This window comes from Emys orbicularis, chromosome 7 (assembly GCF_028017835.1).
Source record: "Emys orbicularis isolate rEmyOrb1 chromosome 7, rEmyOrb1.hap1, whole genome shotgun sequence".
NCBI lineage: Eukaryota > Metazoa > Chordata > Testudines > Emydidae > Emys > Emys orbicularis.
The window spans coordinates 7,982,312-7,994,436 of NC_088689.1; the positions used below are offsets into that span (position 1 = coordinate 7,982,312).

The window sequence follows — 12,125 nt, forward strand, 5'->3', positions numbered from 1 at the left end:
TGGCCCCAGCTGCCCCGAATCCCAGGCCGCAGCCCAGCCTGCTGTAGCCTGCTTCAGGGAAGAGGAGCAGTCTGGGTTGGGGCCACTGGGGAAGAGTGGAAAGCAGGAGGGGGCCTCGGGGCAGAGCGTGGATAGGGACATGCCTGACTGTTTGGAGAGTCTCAGCATCCCCTGGCCTGCCATACCTGCAGCCCATGGTGGTGGCTTTATGGATTTGGACAAGGACCTTTTCCACCTGTAAGGGGCAGCGTGGGACAGAGTGTGACAGTGTTTGTTGGTGAAATGGAGAATTGCGTGATCAAAGCTACTCTCATAGGCAGAGCGACAATGGAATTGGCAGAGACTCCACAACAACCGGTACTCTTGCCAGCACGGCCAGGATAGGCAAAAGCTGTGATTTGCACTGGTTGAAATTTCCCTTCACTTGCAACCAGGGTAAGCTTGACCAATGCAAATCACAGCTTTGCTTGGGATTTGTGGCGTGGCTTGAATATACCAGTTGCTGGCCCAGTGATTGCTAATCTGGAACTACACCTCTACCCCGATATAACGCGACCTGACATAACATGAATTCGGATATAACGCGGTAAAGCAGTGCTCCGGGGGGAGAGGGGGCGGGGCTGCGCACTCCAGCAGATCAAAGCAAGTTTGATATAACGTGGTTTCACCTATAATGCAGTACGATTTTTTGGCTCCCGAGGACAGCGTTATATCGGGGTAGACGTGTATTCCCAAATACAAGCCAGCTGTGATAGGCTCCTATATAACATCTGGTATATTACCAATGAGGCACCAGTTTGGAGCAGTATACAGCATGACAACAGGGCCAGCTCTAGGCACCAGCGTTCCAAGCATGTGCTTGGGGTGGCCCTTTTCAAGGGGCGGCATTCCGGCCCTTTGGGGGCGGCCCTTTTCAAGGGGTGGCACTCCACCCTTTTTTTTTTGTGCTTGGGGCGGCAAAAAACCTGGCGCCGGCCCTGCATAACAAACATGCAGAAAGCCAAATGGCATCCCTGATAGTCCGTTAGCCACCACTTTCCTGGCAGAGTTTCAAATCCAGACAGCAAGTTTCCCATGCAAGCCCAGGGACTCAACACAGAGCACTCAGACAACGAGATGGCAGCAAGATGGATGTGAATAAATTGCATGTGGTCATTAAAATTCTTCAACTAATAATTTTGAGAGCGGGGAAGAAATGAGCCATTACTGGAGAAAGACTTTGGGTGCTTTCAGGAAATTAATGAATAAAAGGGTTCAGACTGGATGGAAAATCATGAGAAAAAGGTCAGTTTGAACTGAGCTATTATGCTTTAGAGTAAACAGTCATCAGCTTACACTGCAAAATATGTGGCAGAGCCGCTGAATGTTTGAATACAGGTTATTTGCAGCACCCAATCTTCAGCTCTCTCTCCATCCCCTCCTCGAAGAGCACAGCAGCAGTGTACACATGTTTGAACATTTCAGTTTTAATAATGGCTTTAGTAGCAGGCCTTTATAACTGAAGACAAGTCACTCTGCAACAGGTCATAGCATTCTGCCCGTTCACATGCTGTCCCGACATGCAGTTATCTCCCCACAAGTTCATTAGCGAGTGAGCAGAGTGGTGCCAAACCTCTCTGGTTTTATGTTTGCAATAAGGATTGGTGGCACATCCAACCGGCAGCTCCCAGGACAGATCCAGCACACGGGATGATTCTGTCCAGACTCCGAACACATCTGCCCTCTCGGCCCAGCAAACCTGCTCTACAAAATGGCATCATCCATGTGGCTTGACCTCACACGCACCATATGTGTGAGGTCACATTGTGTGGTGGATGCCATTTTATAGAGCAAAATAGTGTCCTCCACACATGACCTTGCACACACTGTAGGTGCGAGGTCACACTGCATGGAGGATGCCATTTTGTACGGCATATATTTCTGCATGTGGCTGGTGGAGATGCTCCAATACTAACATCTGGACCACAGCACTGAAAGGTTGGAGCACCCATCAGATGAGGGGTCGGAAAGGAACTTTTACCAAGACCAGATTGAGGGACCAGGGTTTTTTTTCCCCCATCATCCCTTAGTCATGGATCACCTAGTGGGATCATCCAGGCACATCTCACCTAACCAATTCCCTGCCATCGCCCGGGTCTCGGGCATTGGTGGCACTGGAATTTCTCCATTCTCTGACCATGGGACACAACAGTTCAGTCTTCTGAGGACTGAAATATTTTAGTCCAGTTAAAATCATTAGGTTCAACATAGGGGTATTTTGGTGAAATTTAGTGGCTTGAGTTATACAGGAGATCAGACTAGATGATCCAGGGATCCCTTCTGGCTTTAAACTCTATGAAATTATGAAAGCTCCAAAATCTGGATCAAGATTTCAGGATCATTTTGAATCTGAGGTTTTGTCCCATTAGAAAGATAGGAACCAGGGGCAAACCCAGGATAACGCTTGTATTTCAAACACTCCCAAAGTGTTTTTCATTATTATTTTGGGTGTCAGTGGGGGGAAAGTTAGATCCAAGACTTTGGTGTGGGCCTGTGTTTTATGTAGCTAATTAACTGGGGGGAAAAAATGTTGTTCTGTTTTATGTGTGCTATACCTTTAAATTTTATGGAGTCTCCCTGCCAGCTGCAAGGACAGTTGCCATGTTGTGTTTGGTTCTGAGGCTTGATCCTGTTTCCAATTAAATCAATGGCAAGACTCCCGTTAACATAAATAGAACAGGATGAAAAATGTTAGAGTGAGTGTCTCTCTCTGGGAGACTTTACAAGACAGATAAGAACATAAGAACGGCCATACTGGGTCAGACCAAAGATCCATCCAGCCCAGTATCCTGTCTACTGACAGTGGCCAATGCCAGGTGCCCCAGAGGGAGTGAACCTAACAGGTAATGATCAAGTGATCTCTCTCCTATCATCCATCTCCACCCTCTGACAAACAGAGGCTAGGGACACCATTCCTTACCCATCCTGGCTAATAGCCATTAATGGACTTAACCTCCATGAATTTATCCAGTTCTCTTTTAAACCCTGTTATAGTCCTAGCCTTCACAACCTCCTCAGGCAAGGAGTTCCACAGGTTGACTGTGTGCTGTGTGAAGAACTTCCTTTTATTTGTTTTAAACCTGCTGCCCAGTAATTTCATTTGGTGGCCCCTAGTTCTTATATTATGGGAACAAGTTAATAACTTTTCCTTATTCACTTTCTCCACACCACTCATGATTTTATATGCCTCTCTCATATCCCCCCTTAGTCTCCTCTTTTCCAAGCTGAAAAGTCCTAGCCTCTTTAATCTCTCCTCATATGGGACCTGTTCCAAACCCCTAATCATTTTAGTTGCCCTTCTCTGAACCTTTTCTAATGCCAGTATATCTTTTTTGAGATGAGGAGACCACATCTGTAGGCAGTATTCAAGATGTGGGCGTACCATGGATTTATATAAGGGCAAGAAGATATTCTCCGTCTTATTCTCTATCCCTTTTTGAATGATTCCTATTATCCTGTTTGCTTTTTTGACTGCCGCTGCATACTGCGTGGACGTCTTCAGAGAACTATCCACAATGACTCCAAGATCTCTTTCCTGATTAGTTGTAGCTAAATTAGCCCCCATCATATTGTATGCATAGTTGGGGTTATTTTTTCCAATGTGCATTACTTTACATTTATCCATATTAAATTTCATTTGCCATTTTGTTGCCCAATCACTTAGTTTTGTGAGATCTTTTTCAAGTTCTTCACAGTCTGCTTTGGTCTTAACTATCTTGAGCAGTTTAGTATCATCTGCAAACTTTGCCACCTCACTGTTTACCCCTTTCTCCAGATCATTTATGAATAAGTTGAATAGGATTGGTCCTAGGACTGACCCTTGGGGAACACCACTAGTTACCCTTCTCCATTCTGAAAATTTACCATTTATTCCTACCCTTTGTTCTCTGTCTTTTAACCAGTTCTCAATCTCTTCCCTCTTATCCCATGACAACTTAATTTACACAAGAGCTTTTGGTGAGGGACCTTGTCAAAGGCATTCTGGAAATCTAAGTACACTATGTCCACTGGATCCCCCTTGTCCACATGTTTGTTCACCCCTTCAAAGAACTCTAATAGATTAGTAAGACATGATTTCCCTTTACAGAAACCATGTTGACTTTTGCCCAACAATTTATGTTCTTCTATGTGTTTGACAATTTTATTCTTTACTATTGTTTCAACTAATTTGCCCGGTACTGACGTTAGACTTACCGGTCTGTAATTGCCGGGATCACCTCTAGAGCCCTTTTTAAATATTGACATTACATTAGCTAGCTAGCTTCCAGTCATTGGGTACAGAAGCCAATTCAAAGGACAGGTTACAAACCATGGTTTGAGCATTGGCCTGCTAAACCCAGGGTTGACAGTTCAATCCTTAAGGGGGCCACTTAGGGAATCAGGGGCAAAAATCTGTCTAGGGATTGGTCCTGCTTTGAGCAGGGGGTTGGACTAGATGACCTCCTGAGGTACCTTCCAACCCTGATATTCTGTGATCCACAGAAAAGCCTGTGGGCGATGTTCACTGGCCAGAGCCCAGGTTGGAAGCACGGGGTGATCTCCAGTAAGCGTCTTAGCACGTATGTAGGTTCTTCTGTTGTTTTTAAAGTTTTCTCTGTAATGCTTTTTGGTAGAGAAGAAATGTCCTTGCTTAGAAAGTGCTGTGTGGGGCAACTTAGAACCGTGGGCAATTGCAACTGTTTATAGTCTTTGAAGACTAAGCAAAGCATAGACACAGGCCTCTCTAGGTGGTCTCTTTTGCTGGGGAATAACACACTGCTGGCAGGGAACTGAATGAGGCCTGGAAAACCCCCGGAAAGCAGGGCATGAGAGGTGAAGACTGGGGAGCCGGAAGCCTGAGAGTGAGGGCCCTCGCTGAACTGTTGCCCTGAACTGTGGCAGTACTTTAGGCTCGCTTAGAACCACTAACTGTTGTGTATCTTATGCATCATCTCTGAATCTGGCCCAGTATGTGAATGTGTATAAAATAATACTGACTTCAATTGAGTTATATCAAGGAACATTTTGCCCCATTGGGCCTGTACGATGTGCCTACACAACTCCATGGCATGCAGTTGAACAGGACCCCCACATTGATTGGATACCACATGGCCAGATTCCTCCTTTTATTAGCCCTTTTATAAAGCAGAACAACCACTGACAAACCCCATTTAAAGTGTTATAGATATCTGCGAAGCAGCATGAACATCGTACATCTGTTATTTACAGTATATTGATAATATATGTCACATTAATATTCATAATCATGATTTACATATTGGCTTTCGCGCTGCAATGGGATCAGGGGTTTTTTGATTTACATGGTTGCACTACCACATTTCATGACTGGATGCAACAGAGAACACACTTTTAATGTGCATAATAAATTTGCATCTTCATTAATGCTGAATATTTTATCCATGCAAACCAGGCGATGCAGAAGGCACTAGATTGAAATTCTAAACCAAGTCACACCTCAAAGGTTGCAGGCTCGATTCTCCTCTGACTCACCCCCTGGTGTAAATCCATTGGCTTAAATGTAAGCGAGGTCAGAAACGGGACCAGAGAATTCAGTTGTGGAAGAGGCCTGTGTTTATATGGCCCTGATTCCGCAAAATGCTTAAGCAGTGAAGTCATTGAGACTTCAACACATGCTTAAGTGCTTTGCTGAATCACAGCCTATGAAAGCATCTGCTGGAAGTTATAGGTGGGCTTGGCAGAATTCAGTTTTTATTGTTTTGGAATTCCAATGGCTAATATCAATATTTATTATATTGGTGGTCAGACAGTAATTATTTAATGACTGTAGATGTCGAGATTCAAAAAGTTAAAGCTTTATAACACAAATTGTCAACATCACAAGTCAAAATATACAAAGTAACAGATATCCTTAAATCAAACTCTAATAAATTCTTAAGCAGCATTTTTCTTACTTTGACTATCTGTAAATTTCAATTATTATTGATGCAAATATGGTTTTTTATCATTTTGAGTGTGTATGGTAAAATTGACATTTACCAATAAAAATCTAATCCTTCCAAGCTTAGTTAAATACCAATGTCCATAAGACTTTGCTAACATCATTGGAAGCATGCAAAGTACCCCAGGAAGCCCCTTACTAATATCAACTAGGGTTGGGAGAAACTGACTAGGTTTCTATTGTAAGGTTTTATTCTTAGAATCATAGAATCTCAGGGTTGGAAAGGACCTCAGGAGGTCATCTAGTCCAACCCCCTGCTCAAAGCAGGACCAATCCCCAACCAGATTTTTGCCCCAGATCCCTAAATGCCCCCCGTCAAGGATTGAACTCACAGCCATGGATTTAGCAGGCCAATGCTCAAACCACTGAGCTATCCCTCCCATCCCTACTGCCTATCACCCTGGTATCTGATCACCTTCCATGTAAAATCAATAGCAACTGCGAAGTCCTTAGTGGACTTGGGTGCTGAACACAAAGCATCCGATCCTGAGATGGGTGGAGGGCACTCAGCTCCCACTGAAGTCAGGAAACCAAATCCTGAGGTCCTTATTGAGGCCCCACTCAGGCAAGGATCCCACTAGGATCAAATTGTAAAATATACAGCTTCCTATGTGCAAAACTGAGCATGTGAACTCAAACCCCAGTACCCTCAGGCATTCATGAGAGTGACAGCCAAGGGTTTGAATGTTCACAGGAGGGAAAAACAAAATAGAGGCACATGCAAAATTCATTTTTAAATTCAAGTGAATTCCCATAGGACAGTGGTTTTCAGACCACCGGGGTCCGCAGATTATGTCTAAGATTTCCAAAGGGGTCCGCACCCTCCATTTGAAATTTTTTAAGGATCCATAAATGAAAAATGTTGAAAACCACTAGGAGATATGTGGCAGCATTTCCCCGGCTGTGATATTCGGGTAAGAAAACTTAGTCACACAGTCTAATTGAAGTACTGAATTTAGTGATAAAAAAATATTTCAAATAGCTCTTTTCAAGTCCCTTTTCCCCCAAAACTGCCAGTTAGAATGTATTCAATAAAAGGTCTCTCTCTGTCACTTTTCTGAATTGATTTGTTTCTCCTGCTTTCTCCAGCTAAGACACCCTAATCCTCTGCAGCTGCAACTTGTGCCATGTCTCTAAACCATAGGTTATGACCTTATTAATGCAGCTCAGCAGGTGGAAATTAAAAGTGCAATGAACCAGCCTGAGAAACACAGGAGATTGATTTATGGAATAATGGGGTATCTGGGAAGTTTCATTCAAAACAGGCAAGTGTATATCACAAAGCTTTCAAGTGCTCTGGTATAACATAATTCTCATTTGTAGCAAGTATACTCCATACAGTCAAAAACAGGTAGAGGATATTTAACATAACCTGTAATTAGACAACATCATGTGATCCAAAAGGGGAAGGGAAGGTGAAATTGATCATGGTCCGTTTTGGTCCTTCCTCTGCTGACTCACAAAAGCAAACTGAGGAGAGAGCAAAGGGGTGATGCCTGGGGTGATGGTGATGACATATGCCTCTACAAACACAACATCCTGGATGAGCCGAGCTGTAAACTGCTTTCCACTTCTACCACCTTTTATCCAGGGAACACAGGGTGCTTTGCAAACATGAATTCCTTGAGACTTCTAACAAACTCGGTGAGGAAGGTAAATATTTTTTTCTGTTTCACAGCTGAGTAAACTGATAGAGAGGTTAAGAGACTCTTGCTCAAGATCACACAAGAAGTTCATGACAAAGCTGGAAACAGAATCCGGGAATTCTGAAACGCTCTCTATTGCTTTAACCACTGTAATAATTCTAGTTATTCTGTACATATTATTTATATTTTCAAACCATAGCAAACATGAATCATCTCACCCTCAAAACATGCCTAGGAAATATGGTGATTAATATCCCCATTTTACATTTGCCTGAAGCTTCACAGCAAGGCAGAGGCAGAGCTGGGATTTGAATAAAGGAGTTTCAAGTTCAATGCACTAGGCCATGCTGCTTGCATCCCTTCCAAGTTAGAAGCTCAAGAGCCTGGTTTCATTTGCACCCATTTTACACAGGTGTAGCCCTAATGACTTCAATGTCTGTACTCTTTGTTGACCAAACGTTGGTGTAGGTAAGATCTGAGATATGGAGACTTTTGCAGCCCTTGTTTTGCAGGACTAATCGATTTTTGGGGGATAAGGCAGGTGAAGATGGGGGTACTATCTTGGGGACAATTTAAAGCAGAAAATGTAATTGGTTGGAGAAGTGAGTGGGATAAATTGGATGCCTACCATGTATGACAGCGTGCCTTAATCTTGCAACCGTTTACACGTGCGCTTAAACAGAGGCAGCACGGCTTAGTGGACAGAGCACTGACTAGGATTCAGGATACCCGAGTTCTGATCCTACCTGTGTCACTGGCCCGCTGGATGACCTTGGGCAAGTCACTTTCCCGCTCTGTGCCATCTGTAAAATGGGGATAATGGTACTGAGCTCCTTTGTAAAGCCCTTTGAGATCTACTGATGAAAGGCACTATACAAAAGCTAGGGATTCTTATCAGAAGTTGTCCCACTGATTTCAATGGGACAGCTCAATGGAATAAAGTAAAGCCCATGCCTAAATGTTTGCAGGGCTAAGGCCAACAGCATGCAATTAGCTGCTTTTCCTCTTCAGGCCCTGAATGAAAAGTTCAACGCAGGGCTCCCCAGAACTCTGATCACATCAAAAAAAAGAAAGGGAGAAGCTTATTTCCCTCCACTCCCCACAGAGTCTATATCTGTTATTCTGACATTTTATTTATCTCAGACCTAAGCTTATCTTGCTCCTGTAGTAAAAACCATCATCTTCTCCCAAGTCTCAAAGTGTAATCCTCTTTGTGATCCAAGAGATAACTGAGAGAGGAAGAAAAATAAAACCTCGAATAATTGCTCGGCGTGAGATAATCTTTGCTTCTCCCTCTTTTCTCTTTCTTGAATGAACAAAATAAATAAATAAAACCCAAGAATGGCGAGACAAGAAAAATCTATCGAGAGGATTATGGTGTAATTAATGCCAGGTCCAGCCAACAAGAAATCTCATTCGCTCGCTTCAGAGGCAGCATCTCACTTGCCACCAAGAGCCTATTGATCCACTAAGGGTATGTCTACACTACAGCCGCTAGAGTGGGACTGCTATGGCACTGCAGCTGTAGGGCCATATTGTAGACACTTCCTACATTGACGGAGGGGATTTGCCATCAATGTAGCTAATCCACGTCTTTGAGAGGTGGTAGCTAGGTTGACAGAGAATTCTTCCATCAACCTAGCTGCATCTACAACCAGGCTTTAGGCTGACTTTGCTACAGCACTCAGGAAGCAAAATTTTTCACAGCCCTGAGCGACATAGCTAGGTAGATCTAATTATTAAGTGTAGATCAGGCCTGAAGCTTAACTTTCAAGAAGATTGTCACCCTCTTTCCTTGCCTCTCCCTTTTGCTGTTTTTCTCACATACGCAAGTCAGCTGCCAATAGCCTTTTTACTCACTGGATTTGTGGCGAGCTCCATACATTATCACTGCAGAAGGAGGACAGGACTGAAGTGAAATCGGCTGAGGAATTCAAAAGAAATGCCATCCTGGCCCATATTAGTATATTTATAAAAAAAATAAATCCGTATGCTATGGTCAGTAGGCGGTGTGTGTTATAGATTGCTATAGAACCCAACTGGTCAACAGACTGCTTATGACCATCGATAACTCCTTCGACTGCCGAGTTTATAACTAGAACTGGGCAAATTTTTTCAGCCAAAGCTTTTTTAACATAAAAACACATTTTGAAAATTCATGTCCATTTCTCTGAATTGTTTTGGTTGAAAAAAAAAAATACTTTAAAAATCTGGAAAAAAACCCCATGTTTTGTTTTGACATTTTTTACGTTTCAGTTTTTTTATTCAAAATTAATTTTGTTTTGAAATTTCTTTGCATCTTATTAATGAAAATCTTTTACTTTGTTTGACCGAAAATAATTTTTTGACTTTTCATTTAGGTGAATATTTAAAAAAAAAAAATGGTTTCAGCTCGAGCCAACCCAATTTTTGTTCAGTTTTTCAGAACCGTTAGTGAACCAAAAAATCAGTAATCCACATAGCTCTACTTTTAACCAGTTATAACACAAACTACTCATAAACAGCTCTACTTATAAACAATTGCTAATCATTTTCCAGCCCTTTATTAATGTACCCTTAATATGTTATATGTATGCCATGTATCACAGAGAAGACACTTTTCCTAGGTCGTGTGTAGATACAGAAAGACGTGCTTTTCCTCTTCTATCTTTTGGAAACAGTCACCGATGTGCGAGAGCAAAGTAAACCAGGATAGTGTGTTCTTTTATGGGCCAACATCAGCTCTCAAGAAATAAAACAAATCAGAGAAATGAAGGATAATTTTTTCCTCCCTCTTATTTCTATTTTCCTTGATTTTTTTATACAACTGTATCAGGTGCTTTAAATAACAAGTGCCCTTCCATCATTTTCTCCCCTGTTACACCAAAAATGGGAAACCTCCAATGGGACCGTCACAAGGACCCTCACTCACGGCCTCTGGTGAAGCAAAAAAAAAAAAAATAGATTTCACCAGGAAAGCAGGGGAAAGAAAATAGCAACAAAACATACTTAACACTCATATGAACATTCTTCCTCTGAGGCTCTCGAAGCAATTGACAAACTCAAGGTTCAAGCCGAAGCCCATTGAAGTCAATGGGAAACATTCCCAGATAGCTCAGAGGCTGAAAAATCTGACGCAGATGCTCGATGTGCATGTGAGAGTAACGACGACAATAGAGACAGCAGGATCGCTCATGAGCTTCAAGTTAAGCACGTGCCTCAGGAGCCCTAGAGAGGACTTTAGCTGTGATCATTGCATAAAACTCACTGACTGCCAATAAGAATTCAGCAGGAGGAAATAAGGTAGCATATGCCCTTAATTAATTAACCCTCCCAAAAGACTACACTCCCGTGAGGTAAATAAATATCCCTATGCCCTTCTAATAAAAGGGTAAACCGAGGCAACAGCAGCTTGCTCATGCACACAGAGCATGTCAGTAACAAATCTGGGAAACAATTCAGGGGCTCACTGCTTTTCTTTTCCCTCCCAGCATATGAGCAGCTTCTGTTGACCTCAGCAAGAGTTACTATCATACAACCAGAGAACTGGGAACCCAGGAGTCTTGACTAACAGGCCATCTAATCTAACCACTAGATGACACTCCCAGTCAAGCAGTAAGTGTAGGCAGACAACTTCATTTCAATGTGCCTGGCCTATTCATAAACCTCTACAAGAGAAGGAAACATGGAAATGTGAAGTGGTGGTCAGTCACCCAGTCCTAATAACAATGGATGTGGGCCAGGAAACCCTTACTATTCACTTGAACAGTCCTCAAACACACGAGCACCCCTACAGGCCCTACACATGAGTTACAATAGAACCTCAGAGTTATGAACACCAGAGTTATGAATTGACCGGTCAACCACACACCCCATTTGGAGCCAGAAGTATGCAATCAGGCAGCAGCAGAAACACACACACACACACAAAGCAAATACAGTACAGCACTGTGTTAAACGTAAACGACTAAAAAAATAAATAAAGGGAAAGTTTAAAAAAAAGATTTGACAAAGTAAGGAAACGGTTTCTGTGCTTGTTTCATTTAAATTAAGATGGTTAAAAGCAGCATTTTTCTATGCATAGTAAGGTTTCAAAGCTGTATTAAGTCAATGTTCAGTTGTAAACTTTTGAAAGAACCACCATGGCGTTTTGTTCAGAGTGACGAACAACCTCCGTTCCCGAGGTGTCCATAACTGTGGTTCTACTCTAGGATCACTGGGGCAGCTTTGTGCGATGGAGCTCTTGTCATTGCAAACTGAAATCAAGTGTTACAGATCAAAACAGGCAGGTTGTTGGTTGGGTTTCGATCAATTGGTTTATTAACTCTGAACAGGATTGTGTGTAAAAAAAAAAAAAAAAAAAAAACCTAAGTGACAGTTACATGAAATGTATTATCTAGCTAGCTGAACAAGACAATCAGACCTCAGTCCCATCATCCCCAAGAATGAGAGAACAAAGGACTAAAAGAGAGAGAGAGCTTAGCAGTGAACCTTCCAGCATA

General features: G+C 42.6%; 1 protein-coding gene across 1 annotated transcript in view; it reads right to left on the reverse strand.

The window, feature by feature from the left end:
- Positions 1–12,125, reverse strand: part of SORCS1 (sortilin related VPS10 domain containing receptor 1) — a gene marked incomplete at its 5' end in the record, with an annotated part of 424,998 nt that overhangs the window by 275,841 nt on the left and 137,032 nt on the right.